This window comes from Mycteria americana, chromosome 4 (genome assembly GCF_035582795.1).
Source record: "Mycteria americana isolate JAX WOST 10 ecotype Jacksonville Zoo and Gardens chromosome 4, USCA_MyAme_1.0, whole genome shotgun sequence".
Lineage (NCBI taxonomy): Eukaryota > Metazoa > Chordata > Aves > Ciconiiformes > Ciconiidae > Mycteria > Mycteria americana.
The window spans coordinates 53,698,633-53,717,035 of record NC_134368.1 but is presented as its reverse complement, the minus strand read 5'-3'; the positions used below and the strand labels follow the sequence as shown (position 1 = coordinate 53,717,035).

The window sequence follows — 18,403 nt, the reverse complement described above, 5'->3', positions numbered from 1 at the left end:
ACACAATTAATTTTTCCTTTCTTTCAAAAATAAAAACATTAAAAGGACTCGCGTTAATATCTGTGTGTACAATTTACAAGAGCATGTAATGATTTGACTATGGGTTTCTTTTTAATAGAGTGAGAAGAGATGCAAATGTCAATGGGAGCTGGAGATTCTCTGCAACTGAAAATTAAGTCTTTAATTTTCAAATTACTGGCGTTTGGTTTTGAAAGATTTAGTAACGTTTTAAAATCTAGAAGTTTTTTTTCAAGCACGGTCATCTGGTTTCATTTTTTAACTAGCTTTTCCAGTTCTCCTCTTCCCCCTCTCTCATCAATTCTATTTTCCTGCTTTACAGAGGAGACGACTTTGAGGCCACTTACGCACCTGGACTGCAAGGAGCCCCTCAGAGCTCCTGCTGCGAGGAGATTCGAACGAAGAGTCAGTTTAATCTGTTCATGTAAAATAGGCCACTGCTATTTAAAGTGACAAATTTAGGCCTTGATTCTGTAAAAGAATTATGCCTAACTTGACACACATGACTAGTTCCTTTGCTTGAGTTTATTGTAAGGCTAAGAACAGTTTTTTAAGAGCTTAGGGGTTTAAATTCCATTTTCAAGTTTGTCTTACACACCTATAAGACTTCATGGTTTTGAAAACGGAACTTAGCCTTGGTTGTCATCTCAGTGCTTAATTTTTTATACTAACTGAATATACGTTGTACAGTACCTTCTATTCATTTTTCTTATCTACCAATGTAAAGGAATGAATTCTTAATACAGCACCTCTTTGGAAAGGGACTGCCTGCTGCAATAAATAACACCTAAAAAATCAATGACAGTTGTATGTTTCTTAAAAACGAGTTCCACTTTTTTGTCATCTCTGTTCATCATTTTCAGTCTTTGGACATTTGGTTAGGAAAAACTTGGGAGTTGCCTGACAGACAAGGCTGTGTACTCGGGTTCATGATTAATATGGCAATTAAATTAAACACACTCTACAAGTCCCAGAATTTAATATTCAAGAAGTAGGTGAGTTAGGTAGGGGGGAAATAGAAATGTGTGTGTGTGTATATATATATATATAAAAAAATAAACTCTCAAGCTGTTGAAAACATCATATTGGCAAAGATCTGGGATGTCTCAGGTATTTCTGTGCCCCGCAAAGAAAAAAAGCTTAACAATTATATGTACTTGAATGCAATTTCAGTTCTCTAGGGCACTTTTACTGTGGATTATATGTTTACAGATGAAATACATAAGATAATGCAAAAATTTAGGAACACCCTTAATGGCTTCAGCCACAGGTCCATTTATTCAGTGTGTTGACTGTGATGTGCAAAGATGCAAGATACCAGAAAACTGATACCTCCCTTTCAGCACACCCTTTAGCTTTTGGAAATCAAAGATTCAGAGATATCAAGAGCAAACATCATGCAAGTCATCTTCCACACTTGGAGAGTTAAAAAATTTTGCATGATAGACAAAGGACGAAGGGCCAGATTCTGCAGCATTTATTTGAACATTTCTTTATCTCAGTGAGTTCTTGTGATGCGCCCTAGTATTTTGGAGCACAAGAGATTTCATTTGCATGATAGCTCAAAAATATATACTAGTAGTGGCCAACACCTCATTTAACTTAATTACGACATGTAGAATTGACTGCTTTTGCAAAAATAATGCCATAAAAAGTGGCTAATACTGTGAGAAAACTGCACTGGTGGACCCTATCAACCTCTTGCATTTTCAGCTGACAAAACACACAGGTTTTTCTCCTTTGTGAAGCACAGCGCTTGACCTGAGCCTCCCAAAGAGTCACTGAGACGAAAATGATAACAAGGCTTACTCAGCAGGTGGGGCACTGTTTCACCATGCCCACAGGGCCCTTCAGCAGGCATGAGATGCCTGTGTAGGAGGGAGAGAGAGACCTGCGCTACCCACCCCCTCAGCTGCCATCAGCGACAGGCTGGTGAATCCCCAAACACAAGGTATAAAATTCTCCCTTTTTTATTTTTGGTCATTATTTAAGTGCTTTCTTACCCTGATGTCCATTCCTGTCAGGGCCTGGGCATATCACACTCCTCCCACCCTTGCCTGCGAGGGACAAGGAACAGGAGCTACCAAGCTGGCCATCGAGACAATCCTCTACTGATTTTGCAATGTAAACAGCCGGGTAAACAACGGCCATTTTTAATCTTTTAGACATGTTCCATGTGCTTGATCATTCACAGAGTGCATTTTGGAATTCCAGAAATTCTGGAAATTGAATTTTCTGAATTCAGTGGAATTAAACTATTCAAAAACTTGATAAACCTCCAGGAACTTGATAAACCTGAAATACCAACTTCTAGACTGCATGTTCATTTTGGCACCCCTCATTCTAGAAGAAATTATTTTTAAAAAGCTTATACCATGAAGATATGATACTATTTTGTTACACACAAGATTAGCAGTGATACCTCATTCTCACATAACAAGAATTAAATTCATTTTAAAATGAATTATCAAAACCAGTAATGTTGCCATAGTGAGTCAAATTTTCCTTTCACTGGGAATTCTTTTCAACCTCCAGGTGTTGTTTTGCTACATTATGAAGGTCGAAGCATCTTCTGTGCTGCAGCAAACCATACTGTAAAAATGACAATGTGAAGGCTAAAACGTACCAAGCATTTGCCATGTCAACATGTCCCTAATGAAAAACCCTTCCACTTCATGAACTGGACAAGCTGTATGCTTCATTAAGTCACAGACAGCACACTCATTAAAGATCAATGGCATCTTCCAAATGCATTTTGTTTTTCTTTAGTCCTAACATATGGTCATAATAATGCATCTAACAGTAAGCTTGGGCACTGATTTTTAATGAAAAATAATGTTCAGACTGGCCCATGTAATTTGCTTTTATGTTTCTGACCTTGTTCTGAAATGAATCCCCATAGTTCCAAAACATTCTCATTCCAGGTTCTCAGTTCTCTTGCCAAGAAAGGCAGATGTCATGTTTGTAACTTACAACGTCTCTATTTAAATCATACCCCTTCATATAATGCTGGTATTTGTTTTCCCTTCCTATGCGCACAACAACTCCCAAAGAAGAAAAAAAGAGGTTCAAAGCATTACCTCCAAGCTAACGCTAGTGATAGCAACGCAGATATCCCTCATAGACGCACGCCATGCTTCTTTCTAGCATGAGAAATGATGTCATTTCAGAGACATACTACATCAGCCTATTTTACCATCTGTGTAGGAGCTCTGAGAGCCCAGAAATTATCACAGTGAAGAGTGATCAAAGGTCTGGCAACTATAGTGACATATTTCATTTTTGAATAGAAAAAAAAAGTCCCACCGCATTTGCTACTAAGGCACTGCAAAGAACAACTTCCTACATTGGGGTCTTCTTCCAAGTACACTGGCCTAAAAGCACAAACTAGCAGCTTACACTTTCACTTTTCTTTCCATCACCTTTGCTAATTACATATACAGGCAGTGACCATCCTTTCTCCATTCATTTTCTTTTCTGGCATCCACTTGCTGGTGAATGCTAACGTGTGTACAGTCAAAGTAAGAGTGATACAGCTGCAAGACATCAAGTACATCATTTTAAGGTGTATCTGGAGTCTGTGCACAATATTGTTGTTCGTGGATGAGTTGAAACACTCACTTGTTTCTAAGTTTCTTCAGGGCTGTATCCAAGTGTTAGGCTTATAATCATATTTCTCTTAGGGTAGAATCACACACATTTTCAGTTCAACCACTGGACTAAACTACCTACTCAGTTATCTAGCTTTTAATCAGTCTTTAGGTACTATTTAACTTTCTACTGAATAATCATTACAATTTAAACACTTACCTCCCCTTGTGGAGATGCTGGCTTCTAAAAGAAAAAATTAATGAGGACATGTTTTTTATTCAACATTAGCTTAGTTGAACATTAGTCTTTCCTGAAATACTGAGTCCATAAACGCTTGCTCTTCCGAGCCTTAACTGTAACTTTGGCTTTAACTAAAGTTCTCAAGCCCACATCTTCACCACAGTGTGCTTACATTCCTCCAGACTTTGCTCAATAAACTGACCTCCTAGATTGTTAATTTTCCAGTCTCTGACCCTGATTCAGAAATATAAGATACTTGTTCATACATACAAGGAATAGGATCCAATGCTTTGGGTAGTCCTACAGTAAAGAGGGCACTTCGGTCGCTGATTTCCTGTGCTCTGATACTAACCATATGATACTAACCATTAATCGTAGTCCATTGGCCACACTTCTGCAACAACATAAAGTTACAGAATCTGCTTTCATATCCATCTTCATCCTATGTGACTACTACATGACTATTTTAAGTCAATTCTTCACAAAGCCCTAATTCAAGCTTAACAAAATGGCAATGAACAAAAATGCCACCAAAATTAAGAGAGTTGTTTCTTCTGTCATTTGTGTTATTCCCGGAGACCCTGCAAAAACCTGCAATAAACTGAGTTTTTCAATCCTTTATTCCCAAAACCTAGCCTGACCTCTAGCTTTAACCAGTCAAGACAACTAGCAGCAGGTAGTCCTGTAGGTCTTCCTTTATTACATAGCTGGCAGTATCTTTTTTTACTTTCCAAACCTCTTACTTTAACTGGAAATTTGAACCAGAGCAATGCCTCATACTTTTCCTACATAGTGAAAGCAAAAGTCAGCTATTACTCCTTCTCATACCAGCATTCATCCAAAATCTGGGGCACTGGCACAGCACAAAAAGAAATACAGTGCTTCTACCCATTATTGCTAGAATCTTACTCCTAACTGCAGCCCTAACCTTAGTTTTTATCATAGCTGAAGGGATCTTAACTTTACAAAAGCACACACTGAACAACTAACCATTTCATCAGTAGTGTTCCACCTGGTATCAAAAATAATTTTAGTTCTGTAAGCCTAAAGAAAGCTAATAACCAGAGGTATTCAGTAGCTGCTTTCTCAAACCAGTCGTAACCTCTTTGTTTTAGTTATAGTCCAATGATGCATGTGAACATGTGAACTAAAGCATCCTTCAGATGCTAACCACCATCTTAATCCTAGCAGGTTTGCAAGACCCTTCAATAAATAGACCTGTCCAGTACCTGAATTTCCAAATTCAGATTCCAATCCTAGATTTAAGCATAGTTTAATGACCCATAACTTCACCAATACAAGTATTAAAAAAAACAGCAGTCCTTTGCAGAAGGGCATATCTCAGTCCTGTTGATTTTTTAAATATATCAATGACAGGTGCGATGTGCAAAAAGCTCAGAGAGGTGACTCCATTGTTCTTCTTCCAAAGAGATTTCTAAGAGTCCTTTCATAACAAGACGTCACTAAGAGAAGCATTAAAAGAAAAGTATAAAACCAGGATTAAACCTGCTCCAAATTTCCACATAATTTTGATTAGTTAAATGACTTTTCTTTTTTTCCTGATTTTTTTCCTACAAGGTACGTGCCTGTATTTAACTTTTTTACTACATGTCATTAACATTCAAAACTGGAAATGAAGTTTGTATCAAAGTCAAATGAATTAACACTAATTCAAGGAAGAAAAATGTTCGATTAAATTCCAATACTTCATTTTTACAGTTTGATTTCAAGCTTACATGTCACAATAGTACAAAACACACAGGACATATTTAATCACTTTATGCTTTTATGATGAAGTAGTATTTGAGTAGAAAAATCCTTCAGCAGTTTGTTTATCTCCAAACTCAGACTATTTGGACTGTCTGGAGTTCACATATGGAAAATGGCTCAGATATTTTGCTCAATTTTCAGTTTTGTTCAAAAACTATTTGTCTCTTCTATCTAACCATGTCTTAGAAAGCTGCCACTTTTCATGTACAGATGTCTTTTTAGCAGTGTTGTCATTAGTTTGCAAAGCACTTCAGAACGGGGGGGCTGGAAGGCAGTATACATATTTAAGTTGTTATTATCACATTCTGTAAAATTTATTCTTGACAAGAGTTCTTTCGTGGTTTTAATATCTTATTTTTCTGCTTTCCCCAATTTGTACTCACTTCCCTAATCCTTCAGCTGTCTAGAGGGTTTTCTAAGTGGTTGCAGCAACTAGGTATTGTGACATTCCTTTACGCTTTCCTACAGCTAATGCTCAGCTTCACTCACTTTGTTGCTCTTAGAATTTTTTTAGTCTCATTTAAAGATACACTTATTTAAAGATACCTTAGAGTGGTCTACCTGCTGAGTTAACAGTTATTATTACCTGCAAGGGGAAAATGTATTTTGAAAGAAATTAAAAACATGCATTAGTGGAGAAGCTTTTATATCAGCAATTAAATAACTTATCTGAATTACAGTGACAGATTTGCAACTAAACAAAAATGTCACTTTAAAATGACACTTACGAGAGCATCAGTGTGGCACAATTACTTAACTTGCCGTAAAGGAATGTAATTCCCCTAGGAATGAACAATACTGTAGCAATCTAAAGTCCACATGCTTCATTATTTTAGTAGAGCTGAAAAGACATATTTTCCCCTCACTTTTTCAAATTCATTTAACAAAAAGACATACTTTGTAAATACAAATGTGTTTCTTTATTAACTATTGGGTAAGATCTTGGTGAAGGCAGCCATGAAGCCAATTCTTTGGTTTAACAAGAGGAAACACAACTGATGAAAATTGAAGTCTATTGCTGAAATGTCCTCATTCTCAGAGACAGGAGTTTTTAAGGAGAGTGTCTTTGAGCAGTTGCAAAGAACCAGTAGTCCTAGCACATACAACTCCCCTGATGGTAGCTGGGTGTCAATGAGATTACTGGTACACACAAGATATCCAGCACTGGCTGCACACCGCTGGTACTGACATACCCAAATCCAGTGCAATTTTTCAGTCATAATTACATTGACTTCACTGAAACTATTTAAGTGCTTCAAGTTAAGCATGCATTTAATTGCCATAGCTATACTAGAGTCATAATTTGTGAACTGTTCTGTACCCTTCTAGGATTAAAGATACAGCCTAATTACAAAATATACTAATACCAGTGGTAAAAAGTATTTTTGCATTATTCCCATATTGCGTAAATAGCATATGTATAATTTCACTGCAATCAATGGAAATCACAGATTTCCATAGCACATGCTAAACGCTGAGGTTGATTACCATTATATTTAATTTATACTAATCAGTGTGAGCCAAGTGGGGCTTTACTATCACATGGAGGTTTACAGCAATTATCTTTTTTTTTCTTTTTTAAGGTAAAAAAACAAATGTACAGAGGACCAGAAATGAGTGTTCATACACAACACACATAACAGGTGCTTAGAAAGAGATAATATGTATTTTAAAACCATTTGAATGTTGCTATTTGAAAATATTTCAATAGAAAACTTTGTCTTTCCTCTTGGAGATTTCTCCTGAGCAATGACAAAAGAATTTAGTAAACCCCATTTATTTCTAAAGCTCTCTAGAAATAGTTTCTTATCTTTCTCAGAATTCAACAAAAATAAAACAAACTTCCACATATTTTTTTATATTGGAGAAAATTACAGATTAAAATCAGATCAGCACATGTCAGCATATGGTAAGTATGTACGTTACCTCAATATAGATTGTTTTATTTTATATACTGACAGTCCTAAGGCTGCATGTGTCTTGTATTGCATGGACACAGGAGAAAAAAAGACAATAGGGTGAAATAAAAATTTTCTACCATACTAGCACAAGACTTCTGATCTTTCAAGTGGTGCAGCTGAAAGAAAGGAAATTTCAATTGGCTTGACAATGCCAAATCTCTGATCCTCAAAATACCGTCAAACAACTGACATCTCTCACACAGCTGAGGTGACCCCTGGAAGTAATTACGTAGAACACAGAGTAAATCAACACTGGCTTTTTATATTTTATAATCTGTTTGGTTGGAGGATTTTGTTTGCTTGTCTGGGTTTTTTTGGGGAGGGCGGGAGGTTGCACTAGCTGTGTATGGAGGACAATGAAACAATTGGTCTATACAACCTTCCATGCTATCTACTACTTCTACAGGAAAATAAAGAAGCTGGTTTTCCTCTTTGTGCTTTGTTTCAAAATGAAGTGTTATCCATAATGCCATACTAAATGAAAAATAACAATATGTGTCTCTTTCTTAATACATCTAGATTTTCCTTTTTACTGAACCAATTCCTATTTATGACAAGAGTGTTACAGGAAAGAATAATCAGGTCCTGTTTTTTACACAAGCTTAAAACCTGCTCCCATACAAAATAATGTGAAGTCAACTGAATTTAATCAATTCTGAGGTCACAGCTATTAAACATTAATGCTGAAACTTCAATGGTTTAAGAAGCTAGAGAGTACTAGTGGGGTAGAAACACAGACCGGAGCTGAAGGCCAGTCAAAAATAACAAGACTGTAGGATGGATTTCAAGTAAAGCAAGCTTACGTGGCACATAAGATGATATAATCCATTTCAGGCCTATGAGGCAACATGAAAAACAAATCAATGGGTAACCTGTGGAGAAAGCAAACCAAGGCTGTTGACATAGTGTCTACAGTTGACAGTATAAAATGCATTTGATGCATGGGAAAAATAAACGCTTGCTCATTTAAGACAGAGAGGGTAAGGATGACAATTCTGAACTGAAGCCTGTGGAAGGAACTCAAAGGAAAAATATGGTATCTTCTCACCATGAGAACCTGACAACCTATACTGGGATCATGAAAAATTGTATACATTCATATCTTTCTACTGAAGTCAAAATGACCATTTACTTTCTTCACGCACTGATTTGCAGAAAATACGTTAAAGACATACGAGATAAGGATTACCTAATTATCTCTTCGAAATTGAACTATCATGAAATTCTGAATTTAGATCCAGAGCTCTGGATTAATTCTAACTTTCAAATTACTACTTCTTGAAATACTCATCTAATTTAATACTGGCAATAGATTAATTAAAAAAAAATTTAAAAGAGCAGAGAATGTTAGTAGAAAATACTATTCATGTTATGTCAGCAACTGTTTTACTTGGACAAAAGTAAAAAAAAAATCCTATGAATAGGCTACCTGTACATTTCAACTATTTGAATTGCAATAGCAAATAAAAAAAAAATAGGCAGCCTTTCTTTGGGACTTTTTTTTTCCTTAAATCAAGACTCCAAAGCTAACTTTATATGAACTAGTTCTTGCCATTCTGATTTAGAGATAAAGGACAGAGTCAAAGAAAAGGACAGCTGGCAGAGAAAGGGAGGAACTCTGATCAATCCACAAACATTTCCTTCAAGAGGGAACTTGGAAGGCAAAGGCAGAAATAGCAGGTAAGGCATGATGAAAATCAGAAACACCTTTTGAAAAAAGATTTGCTTCATTAAACAACATGATGCTCAAACTTATCCATTTCAATTTCAAATACCAAACCACTACAGTTCATCACAGCGTCCACACTCTGTCACGTCAGATTTTGAAGGGGACCTAATAGGCTGCAGAAGACATTTCAGAAGCAAAATGTTTTCCATAAGGAAACACCTTTTTGTAGTAATTAAAGAGCAAGGTAACTGCAAGATACTCCCCCAGTCCTCATCCCCCTGCACCACTCGGGGTGGGGAAGGAGGTAGAGGAGTCAGGGATGAAGGACTGAATTTGAACCTGGGAAAGAGGGGGAGGTGGTGTTTTAATTTTTGTTTATCACTAACCAGATCTATTTTAATTGGCAATAAATTAAATCAATTTTCCCCAAGTTGAGTCTGTTTTCCCCTGACAGTAACTGGTAAGCAATCTCCTTGTCTTTATCTCAACCCATAAGCTTTTCCATCTTATTTTCTCCCCCTGTCCCATCGAGAAGGGGGAGTGAGAGAGAGGCTGGGTGGGCATCTGGTAACTGGCAAAGGTCAACCCACCACAGTTAGAGAGGCTGTAGTAACAGGGACAAGAAAAGTGCAGTCAGCAACAAAATATTCAGGATGTACCTTTATGTGTTATCCTAAAATTACACATCGCAGGAAAGCGAACGAAAGAATGAAGAACGAAAGAAAAGGTGTCTACATTTTTAATGCCTTCCCCTATCCAGGTTACCTGGAAGCTAAAGTGACTTTGAATGTCAGAAGGCATCATATCGTAGCACGTGGTTAGTGCTGAAGGATTGGGTGGTGTGAATTTCTGCTTAACATAATAGCTGCGTGAGTAAGGAGATGTCAGGTCAGGTTTGCAGGTCCACATATTACCTACACTGGAGAACATAGTTCTGAGAATTCCTATGTGAAATCTCCATTTCTTTATTGCTTAGAAAGACATCAATTTCCTTATGGGGATTCAGTGTCCACTGTCACAGGGTACAAGTGGAAAAGCATAAAACAGGACCAATATGTAATTGTAAGTTAGGTCATTATTTAGAGGTTTAAAATTACATTCAGGAATTCAGAACAGCTGTACTCTTTTTTAAGGGCAATATACCATATACACCTATATCTTACTACAAAGTAATAATATCAAAACAGATTTGTGATCCTATACAATAATTAACTAGGAAGGGTAGATTTTGTATAATCCTTTTACATTTATCAGTGTTAAAATGAATGCATAACATTCATTGGACTTCACAATACCAAGCACAAATGCAGATCAGCTCTTTCATCAGAGTATTGTTAACATTGTATTGCCTTAAAAGCTGTTTTCTTGTAATATGTCATTTGCCTTTTTTTGTTACTGCTAGAAATTAAAGACAAAACTACCTTCCTGAAACCCCTTAACAAGAGACTGAATCCAATTGTCACTCAGTCAGTGAAGTTTGAAACTTACACTCATGCAGAGAGAACAGCATTTTGGGGTTCAGGTGCACTGAATATGCCTGAAAACAGAATTCTCTCTCTATTTTCTGCTCCTCACTACACTCTAGATAAGACTCTAACCAAATATTCGCAGATATCTTTTTCAAAGATCAAGAAGAAAAAGCGTAGGGAAGGGAAGTGGTTTTGCCTGGATAGTCTATAAAAGAACTTAACAGAAGAAGTTAAGCATCCAATTCTTACTCTCATTGGAACAAGACAGAGAAATTGAGGATCAGATTCTGTCCAATGGAAATGATGCATATTGAGAAGAAACACAAGGCTGTCTTCTCAGGGATAGAAAAAGAGTAGTTTTACTACTAAAATTAACCCAGTCTCAACAGAAACCAGTTAATACTGCTTGGTCCTATTTCTGTCTGTTTGAATAGTTTGTTGATTTTGAAGACAAATGTAAAAGAAAAGCAGTAACTAAGATTTATAAGAGCATTCTTTGTTGCTGTATCCAGTTGAATATTTGTCTTTCAGTTTACTTACTTTGATTTTAGTTCAATCTCTAAGAATATTAACAAAGGCAACAACTAACGCACAAGAAACGAAGACCTACAAGTAGATCTAGAAGAGTGCAGACAAAATTTTGTACTCAAAATGATTACCTCAGATACCAATCTCAGAAATTATTGTCTGGAATGACTAAAGCATAAGTGAGACCAGAATTTATCCAGTTACTTTGAAAATGAATTCATAGATAATAAACTGTATTAGCAGTTCCACACAACACAAAATTTCCTTCCCTTCTTTTATTTATTCTTGCATTATTTTCTTCTTAAACCTGTTTCACAATTGTATTTAACCAACAGAAAATTCAACTGGTAGTACTGATACTGAATATTGACACCAAATTCTCGTTATTGCACTGCCCAGTTGTATAATCACAGCACTTTTCATGGTGAGTTACAATATCTAAAAATAAAACTCAATTTTTGTTCTGAAATTTATCATCCAAATTACATCAAGAATATGAGTCACAAACAGAAGAAGAAGCTAGAAGAATACAGATTATAATGGTTATTAGTACACAAATGTTGTTGGGTGAAACCTGTCCAGAGCTTTCACATGATTCTGAGATGTTGAAACTTGCATAGAAAGCAGAGATACAGGAAGGGCAGTAGTGAAGCTCTTCAATACTATCAGAAAATAAGAGAGAACATAATTCTTTCATGTTGCATGGGGAGAGTCAAGAGCATGACATCTTGAGAAGAAATGCTTCCTTCATAGTTATTCAGATATGTTATTTGAGATAACTGGGCTTGTGATCAAATGCTTTTTGAGTCCAACAACCAAACCATGGACTCAGTAGGAGGCCAGAGACAGGAAGATCACACATGCCTTGTCCAGATTATATAGGAAAAGCAGGCCAAAATTCCCACTGATTCTGGCTCCATGCATGTAACCGGAGGACAGTAGAGAGAATGGAGCAGATACAGTCTGTTCCAAACAAACGACAAATGCAGTTTAACTAACTGTTGTTAGCCACACGATCCTGTTCAAGAAGTCTCCAGAAATCTAGCACACAATAGCCAATGATAGCTTTTCCTGTTTCCAGTGGTATAGCTCCACTGTAAAAATCTAATACTCCTTGGCACATTCATACTCTTTTAAACACTTTTTTTCCTAGGCGAGGGGAAAAAAAAAACCACAACGAACTGGTTCCAAGCCAAATCCTATTACTTGGAAACGTAAATTTACATGCTGAGCATGTTTTTTATTTCTTATCTCCATTTTCTCATTTTGCAGCACTAAAAGTAGCTTCAGGGTGCTTTAATATTTAATTCCATTGAGAACCTTCAATGCTTATATCTAGCTTTGTAAACTTAAAAAAAAAAATTAAGCAGAAATACTGCAAATACCATTACTAGCGCTTCAACATCTAGAAAGATCAAAGAGAGAACACATCCATTAACACATCATCCAATATATGTTTTGATGCTAATAGTTACCAAAAAAAAAGATTGTCACCCACAGTATTTTAGTAATTTATCTTACATTTAACTTTGACACAAGACAACATATCTGCACGGATGAGAATCAGGTCACACATCAGAGCAATTGGGATGTAATTAATACACTTTATTACTTTCTTCTTTTTTTTTTTTTTTTTTTTTTTCATAAGAGATTTTGAAGAACCCAAGAACATTCTCCAATCTAGGGGAATTCCACAGAATACTTTTCCAGATTTGAAATGAGAGTTTATCCTCAGAGATTTATCGGTGCTCTGCTCCAGGTCACACCAAGGAATTTTTCCAATGAACCTAAGTTTTTTAGGGTGAGGATCATGCATAGTTGAGAAAGTTGGGGACCATTTAGCTAGGAAAGTTCCTGGGAATAACTTTTCTTTACATAGTGAACTTTATGCCTAATTACTGATCTTGGTTAAGATAAAAATGGACTTGTTCTGTATTTATGCCAAAATGACAAAAATAAAAAAATACTCAATGCACTCTTCTAATGGAAAATGTTGCAGAAAATATATACACCAATTATGTCAGCAGTTCTCAAAATTTGACTGCAGAACTGTTTTACCTTCTTCAGAACAAATTTAGTCTATGCATTGGCTTCTCCACAAGTCCATATATGTCTTTTTTTAAGTGTATCACACCTTTGTGCCCTAAAATGTGAAATTAGTTTTAAAATAGCAATTCTGTAAGGTGCTCCTTTTTCAACAAGTTTTATGAGGTCAATACCTTTCAGCCTACCACCCTTTTCTTTTTTCCTTTGCCTTCCAGACTTAACGAAAGCATTCACACTTTCCTTTAGAAAAGCAGGCAGAAACTTTGCAAAAAAATGTAAGAGAAAAAAATATAATCTACCTTGTTTTGAAAGCTATAAGTTAGGAAAAATACCCAATCCATTTATAAAAAAAATAAATAAATTGCATCATACTGCACCCTCCTTCTTCGCTGTGCTGTTAGAGAATCGTACTAATATTTGTCATTCGATATCTCTTTAAGTCTTACTCAGCTCCTAAACACAGAGACTGAACAAATTTCCCAGTAAGTCAGAGACTTAAAACATAGGACATCACAGAAGCCGTATTGATTGAAGTCAACAGCTATCACACGCAATGCACTTGTCTCTGAAGTCAACAGGAAGACTAATATTTTGTACACTGTTTTGACCTTAAAGGTAATATATTTAATTTTTTTCCCTCTCAAATTTTTTTCCCCTGTAATCAAAGTAGAGACAAGCAAATTGTAATCATACTCCAAGAATTAAATCAGTAACTGGTTTCAATACTGGCAGCATTAGAAGGTCCCTTGCTAGTCAGGCCTAGTTCAAAGAAGCTGTAATCACAGCAGGTTTCTTTTCCTTGAGCTGGGGGTGGAAGGGTTCACTTTGTCAAATATATTCATGAAAATACAACATATTTCTGTTTAGGAAAAAAAAAAAATCATTTCTCAAGACTTGTTTATAGTTAAAAGTACCTGTTGAATTTGTAGATATCAGCTCAGTCTGAAGACATAGAAGAATGTTTTCACAGCAGATAAGTAAACCTTTATTTGGTGCCTATACTGAAAGTTTTTTCTGAATTTTAAAATATTTAACTGTGGATTTTTTATCTTCTCAGTTTTGAGAATATATTAGATCAATTTTCCTATGATTGAGAGTGCAACCATCAGATGAGAAAACAGGTCAACAAACATACTCAGCAGCCTGCAGGTAAAAAATTTTTGGGGGAATTAAAAAAAAAATAAAGTTTGAGAATATACAGACAAGCACTATATATGGTCCGCTATGAGCGTTCTTCAGCATTTTTCATGAAACGGATGGCTGAAAGGATATTAGAAATGCTAAGGAAAATTTATACTCAAACAATTTCACTAACTTCTAATTAATTTAGTTTACTGCAACAAATTGCTGTCTTGCAATGTAAGACAACCTCACTGAGGACAATGCTAATGCTCATCAGAAAAATGTTTTCCCTTTAAATCAGAGTGAAGCCATATAAAGCCTAGCAAAGATATATATGGCATAGAAAAAGCTTGTAAACTTCAAATGTGGAGAAAGGCGCACCTAAGAAAGAACTAACAATTTAGACATCATCAATTCCACGTTTTCATCACAGACCTCGAACTCCTCCCTAAATTAGCAATCTAAAGGTGGTACACAACATAACTGATTGAAATAACATTTGCCTTTAATGCCAAATCATGTAAAATTTTGTAGTTTTAAATGGGGTTCATTTTTGAAATGTGAGTCAAAGCAAAGCTGAGTTGGTTTGAAAGAATCAATTCAATAAATGAATACAACTTAAACATTAACCTTAAGCATGAAATTTGAGCAACATCAGAGTGTATACAATTTTATTAACTAGTATAATTTATGTATTCATTCCTTTTCCCACTCCATAACAAAGCAATGGTAAAATTAAAGCAAATATGTCCATACAAGTATTTGGAAGTATAAAAATTATCTTGCAATGGAGCTTATGTATCTCAAGCTGTTTCTTCCAAGTCATAACTGTAATTTTTCTCATTAAATATGACAGCACAGCAAAGCTTTTAACATAACATAAAAATTGTTAATAACTAGAACTGAAATGCCCCCACTATAGATCACTTCAGGCATGGACAGATGTTTGGAGATATGGCTATGAGATACTTCCACTTCTGTCTCTCTACTAGACTTTCTATCTCTCTAGTAGGCTTAAGCCCACTTAAAAAAATCTTACCCACAGATTATCAGGGAAATAATGAGCTTTTTTGACTCCCAAGTATTGTAGTTGGGAGTCATATCTATTTTCGTATTTAGATAGGAAAAAACAGTCCCAATGAAAAATGACCTGGAGTCATTTATCCTGTCAAGCACATGGTTTTTCTTTACTGGAAAGGAAATGAACAATGAAGAAGGAAAAAAAAAAAAAAAGAGCAGACAATATGGAATTTACTGAGATCTGTGTCTGCTTAAGTGTTAAGGTCGCCAGCTGAGGATTCCAATTTTGTAAGAAACCTTTCACCTTACATGACGTTACTGGGAACCCTCACAAACACAGACTCCAAGAGCAGGGTCTGAGCTAGCACATGAAGGTCTAACTATGCAAGCCACAGGAATATGAAAGCTATGGAAAACAAATGATCAGTCAGCCACCAGCCCATATAGACGATCTCCTGGGTGGCACTTTAATGCTGGAATAACCAAAAGCAGAGCAGCAAGATGCTGTTTCTGCAGCTGAGCTTTCTGCCTGTGCCACGCCATTGTGCTAAACTGCACACATGCTCTTCCATCAGCACTCCCTGACTAATAAGCAAAAGGGATCTGTCTACTTTGAGCACACCCAGAGTGAGGTGGCTGCTCCTCTGAGATGCGTTTTAACAGCGTCTTGAGCAGTCCTGCTGTTTTGTGCTGGGATTCCTACGACGTCCCTGTTGTCTGAAAACATCCCCCTCCCATAATTTGACAAGAAGGAATGAGAAGAGGTAGATGCAGAAAAGCATGAGCAAAGATAAGCATGTGAAATATTTTCCATGTGAATAAATTCACTATTTCTCCAGGTGTGACTCTTCCTCTTACCCTCTTTTCTCCTACCTTGCACTTTATTAGACGACCTTCCTATTCCAAGACTTGAAGATGATAATAGATTGAGAGCAGATAATGGAATGAGGATCGATATTTCAGCTTCCTTGGGAATCTCATATTCTGAATTCTGGAAATAAGATACCCTGTAGATGAGCTCCTAATTACTTACTTAGCTGCCAAAAGAATAGGTCTGGCTTTCAAGTATAGAGTGACTTAACCCATGAGCTGTTGAATGTTCAACTCTTTTCAACGTCAGTCTATTTACTTAAATATTTTTCTTTTAAAATCTCAGTCTAACTATGTGCTTACCATCATTCCTCACAAATACCCACAGGATAAAGACCACAACCGTACTTGTTTACTGACCAAACACCAACAGGTCCACCAGGTTTCCAGATTCCCATTCACCCAAGGAGTCCAGATGGGAGGAGAAGGAAAAATTGTGACCATGTCCCAGATTTCTTTCATTGATACAGGCAGTAAGAGGAGGCTTGGGGCTGGATTTTATCTTGAAACAGGGAACGAACACATCTGAAGACTAGAAAGCCCTCTTGGGTTCAAAATTACAGGCACAGTCAGAGAGACAAAAGATACACTTCAAAGCTAATTGAAGTCATTAGCAGTACTTTGAAGACAATAAACTGTATTTAGCAAGATTTAAAAAATGATTAATTAATCGGTCAACACACTGACTTCCCCGGTTGTTTAGTGTTTGTTTATTAAACATGAAGTGATCATTTGCCATAGAAAATGAACTTTTCCAGGATAGCACACTTAATTTGAAAATTTATTTTTCTATTTAACATCATCTACTGCATCTACTGTTTATTGCATGCTTTCAGTAGTAAATTCCTAATTGTAGCAATTCTATTATGGGTTATACAGATTTTAGATGGAATTAGATAAATTAATATAGCTTCACTGCTGAGTGCACCTGTGGTAAGTATCATTCCTAGTATCTCCTTCTTGTGAGCTAAAAATACGCATCACTGAAGCATACATTGTCTTTTTTTCTTTTTTTTTTTTTAAATAGATGCCATGCATAGGTGGGGGACAAAAAGATAAAGTCTAAGAAACCACTGTTCCAAAAGCTGTATTGGGTGTCTTTAGCTAGTCTGTGAATCTTTCGTAAATATTCTCATACAGACAAAGACTTTGAACTGGCTGATGTAATGGATTAATTTGCCTCAGCAACCGCGTGGTTCCAGACACAATCCATCTAAAACATAATTAAAATACGTTTGGTAGATTTGAGGCTAAGCTTTTTGAGAACAACAGATTACATTAGAAAGATTTTAATGAGGACAGGGCTGATTAAATCCTTGCTTCCTCTTTTGGATAGGAACTCGGGAATCCTCTGAATGAGGTTAACGTACCATTTACCAACTAGAAGTATATGGAAAATAAGAAGAAAGGAAGGACTAAAATAACCACGGGGTCTTTTGAGTTTTTAGTAGCATAAAATTGAACATGTTTAGGTTGTATTCACTTCACTAGAAGAAAAGCAAGTGGCTGCTATGTATCACTGTCACCAGAGCACTATTATCTACATATTATTCCTGTATCACTTCCACAAAATACTGCTGTTTTCATATTATGTCAGGTATGTTTTAGCATGCATCATCCTCCACAGCCGAACTAAATGCTAAGTACTTGGTGAAATAAAAACTGTTTGGGTAGAAATGTGCCACACTTGTGAAGTAATTTACATGAATTAGAATTCACATTAGCAATGTTACCTCTAGATAAAAAGAAAAGTGTTGAGTCTTCTGTGGGATGACAGGATGCTTTTATAATTTTCAAAACCTATTGAGGAAGACAGAGGTAAGGTCCTCCCTAAAACCCAAATGTTGTGGGTTCAATTCCCAGTCTTGTCACGTATTTTCTATTTCTTTCACTTTAGGCAAATCACAGATAATTTCTCTACTGTCTTCAGCAGATTTGGGAATGTAGCAATATTCAATATTTATTCTCTGTCTGCAAACTGGAGATTTTTATTTTTTTTTTTACCACCATGCTGCATGGATGCATTCATTAGCATTTGGGAGACATCCAGATGCTAGGGTGGCAGAGATCATATCAATAATCTCAGTGTTAATGATCTA

General features: G+C 36.2%; 1 protein-coding gene and 1 long non-coding RNA gene across 3 annotated transcripts in view; one reads left to right on the top strand and one right to left on the bottom strand.

Annotated features, from left to right (window-relative positions):
- Nucleotides 1–17,305, top strand: part of LOC142408695 (uncharacterized) — a 245,418-nt gene extending 228,113 nt beyond the window's left edge. The window contains exon 3 of the long non-coding RNA XR_012775377.1: nucleotides 17,294–17,305. This is a non-coding gene — a long non-coding RNA (uncharacterized LOC142408695). The remainder of the gene's footprint in view (nucleotides 1–17,293) is intronic.
- Nucleotides 1–18,403, bottom strand: part of GRID2 (glutamate ionotropic receptor delta type subunit 2) — a 735,317-nt gene that overhangs the window by 498,144 nt on the left and 218,770 nt on the right. The window lies entirely within an intron of this gene.